Raw genomic sequence first — 3,899 nt, 5'->3', positions numbered from 1 at the left:
ATTAGTATTCCAATGTATTATGTATGTTTTTTTAGACTGAATCTGAAATAAATACCATGTTAAATCAAAAGGAAAAAAAGGCGGAACCAAATGCAGACAGCGTTTCACCAAGAGGCCAAAAGTGAGGAGCCCCGCCACCCCATCGCTCCTCAGGCAGAGTTTTGGGAAGAAGACAGCAGCCGCTGCTTCTTTCACTGAGGCAATTTATTCATGTTTCCAGGTTAGTAATGTCTGAAGCTGGTGAAAACTGTCCCCCTAAAGTGTAAAGTAGCAAGTTATTTAAGTAAAAATTTCACAATCACTTGCTTAGATGCTAAAAAGAGAGTGATTTCTTTTATAATCGTGGTTAGCGAGCCTTTAGCTGCAGCGGCCATTATTCACGTTGTTCCTACGTCCCATGAGGCTTTGTATGATTTATGGGCGCGACTTCTGCCGCTAACCAGAACCGCCATTTGTTTGCATATTAGCAACTCGCTAACCAGCTTTCCACAGAGGTTTTAGGCTATAAAATATGTGGGAACTCCAGGTCTCACAGCTTACATGTGGCAATATTGTTTTACGGCAACCTACAGCTAATGCCGGGAGGGATGGCGACTTGAAGAAATGTCTGCAAATAACCTGCACTAGCATATGTAGCTACTTCACTGACTCAGTTGCTTCAGATGCAGATTTTCTTCCCTTGACTTTCTATCCACACAATGAAATGAGCACAAAAAGCATTTTGGGTTTCAAGTTTAAAATTGTTAACCAACTTCTTTTTGTTTCTTTATCTGCCAGTAGGCAATGAAAACTACCGCCTTTGTTTTGGGAGCAGTTCAAAATACACCTGCTGCTGCAGCCACAAACTAAATGTGGTCTGATTATTAGAGAACAGCCACGAACAGCACAACAGTTACCTGACCTCCACAAGGGCTTCTGACGACTCTTTCCAGTGGAAAGTTGCTCTCAATAACAGGCTAATATCTGATTTAGTTCGGTTCTGGTCCAGTGGGGAGATTCTCTGTGTTATGGTCTGGAGCAGCTGCGGTTATTTTTCCTCTGATTTGCAGCAACACTCAGCAACGGAGAACCTCGAGGTTCTGGTTCTGATGGATTAAATAAATACAGATATTTTATTTTGTCTTGTAAATAAAATTTCCAGGCCCAATCATAATGATAAAAACTCAGATCATGAACTTTATTATTTTTTAAATACAAATGAAAAATAAAATTCACATCACATCTTACAAAAGTGTCGTAAGATGACCTTGTGTAGTTCTGGTGTTTATACCGTCGGTGCAACTCAGATCTATGACAGATCTCAGATTTTCTCTGCTTTTCATTTTATTACCGTCAGTTCTTCAGAGAAACGAGCTGCTAGCAGCGATGCTAACTCGCGGTCATTACGTTACAAAACTTAACGATCTCGTTCCTGTCCCTGCCTGTGATTAAACTCACAATTACGATCCTCTGCACTGAGCAGCTCCCTGATAGACGGTGTGTCCTTTAAACAAGTTTTACTAAATATTGTATTATAACCATTAAATAATAAAATCACATGGTAATGACAGCATAAACATGTCTGAGCTAAGCGTACGACTATCTGACAACATATCCTGATCTGACAGAACACTGGCATCTTTGTTCACCGCTTATTTGTAGTTTCCATCACTTCCGTGTTTTGTAGTGAGTTTGAAATTTTGCGACATTTGTTTTTCTTTTCTCTTTGCCCTTACGTCTGGCCATAGAATCATGACGTAGATCAATATACACTTTGTTATTAACAGTTGTATGGCATCCTGACTTAGTGGTAAAGTAGCTTAATGAGTTTTACATGAGCGTGTGTTGTAGCTCAGTGTTTTTCAACCACTGTTCCGCGGCACACTAGTGCACCGTGAGTGACCGTCAGGTGTGCCGTGGAAATTGTCCAATTTCACCTCCCGTATTTTCCAGACTTTAACCTGCTACTCTTCTTCCTACACTTTGAACATGCGACTTTTCTGTGGATTTTTTTTCAACCACCAGGGAATGATTCATTTCCTTTAGCAGGAAGTGAATCATTGGAAGTCAAAATTGTAAATCAAAGAAGAACGCGTTAATTTTCATTTAGAACAACCACATGCTAGCAGCAGGCATGACGGATAAATGTTTTCAAACTCATATGATGCAGCTTCTAAGTTGAGGAGCATCGATCTGGTAGTACAGGAGGGAAATAAAGCCGCTGCAGAGCCGGTTTTGTTCATTATCGGTAATACAATACATTATCGGTAAAGTCTACTTCCGGTCCCGGTTACGTACTTCTGCTATTCCGGTTTTGCTTTGAAAACAAAGGTTCACATGCAAGAGGCAGCATGGAAATGTTATCAGATGTCATCCACTCTGAATTGTCATGCAGGAACGCCTTAAGTTACATCATATGGCAGATTATATTGTTTAGTTGGATATTATTGTTGATTTTCCTGTAATGTTATTTTAGCAAACTTGAACCACTTAGTTTGGGTATATATGTCTCCACATGTTGAGATGGAGCGTATTTTTTGTCATTTCAGTTTTCACCACATGTTCATGAAGACAAACAAGCTGCAACTGAACTCCAGGGTCTTCATTTGTGGTTTAACTCGGTGTCACCAACAGCTACGTTGAAAACACTACAATCCTACTCAGTTGCACATTCCTTAGAATCGGAGTGCGCCGTTTATAATTTCTCCAGTTTTTTTATACGAAGCTGAAGATGGTTTCTAATTCTAGCTTCCAATAGCTAAAGGGCGATTCCACTTAATTTTTCACTACTTTGCGCATCTTTAATCAACTCTAGTTTAAAAACTACTACACCTAGAGACTTGAAGCCTGGACTACATTATTCTGCTCTAATAGCAGAATATTTAAAACCATGTTTGGGATTTGTGAACCCTTTTTCTGATTTGTGAAAACTCAAGAAAGTTCAATTTTCACCATTTTTGGCACCTCTTTCATTACTAAAACTGCTCTAATTAAAAAAAACTACAACTCATAGACACTCCAAACCTGGACTAGATTATTCTTCTCTAATAGCAGAATATTTATAACCATGTTTGGGATTTCTGAAACCTTTTTCTGATTCGTGAAAACTCAATAAAGTTAGATTTTCGCCATTTTTTGGCATCTAGATCGCCATAGATCTGCTCTAATTAAAAAACTACAACTCCTAGACTCTTCAAACCCTCCTCATCCCATCCCATCGCAAGGAGGCTACAGAGCCGAGCCGGGTCTGTGGAAACGCGGAGAAATAAGACTCTGCAGTAGAGCCGGTGGAAAAGGGGCATATGTTGTTCTTCCACAGCTCCATTTAATATCATTTTCATTTATGTCCATTAGGTCTGTAGAACTGATAAGCAGCAGTAGTTTGATGGGGAAGGATCTGTCTGTGTGACACAGCTGAATCTCACCTGCAGCAGCGACAAACTGCATGAAGACCACAGACAGCAGGAGCAGAGACGCAGTCAGAGAAGAATCCATGTCCTGGTTGCGTCGATCTCTCCGTCTAAAATTTAGATTCCTGCGACGTTTCTAAGTGGAAAACATTTTATCGAAACACAAAAAACATTGAAGTTTAACTTAGAACAGACTCAGCGCGCTGCCACAGAGATCTGCAGAGGCAGAAAGGGTGGGGCTGTAACTGCGATCTGTGCCAGGAGCAGGAGCCCTCCCTTCAGCTCATTTACGCATGCGCTAAAAGAAATACTTCCGGGATTGTATTTTCCTTTTGAATTTTATTGAAATTGTATAGAAGCCCGTTTTCGCCACATAGATCTATCTATCTATCTATCCATCCTTATGGTACAGTACTTTGAAACATAACTTTGCTGCCAAAAAGGGATTTATTTGATTTTGTTGCTAAAGCAGCTGTAACTATATAGATATATATATATATATATATAGAT

The sequence above is a fragment of the Poecilia latipinna genome, unplaced genomic scaffold (assembly GCF_001443285.1).
Source record: "Poecilia latipinna isolate Pla-1442-1.1 unplaced genomic scaffold, P_latipinna-1.0 Scaffold3018, whole genome shotgun sequence".
Lineage (NCBI taxonomy): Eukaryota > Metazoa > Chordata > Actinopteri > Cyprinodontiformes > Poeciliidae > Poecilia > Poecilia latipinna.
Note: the sequence above shows the minus strand (reverse complement) of the source record.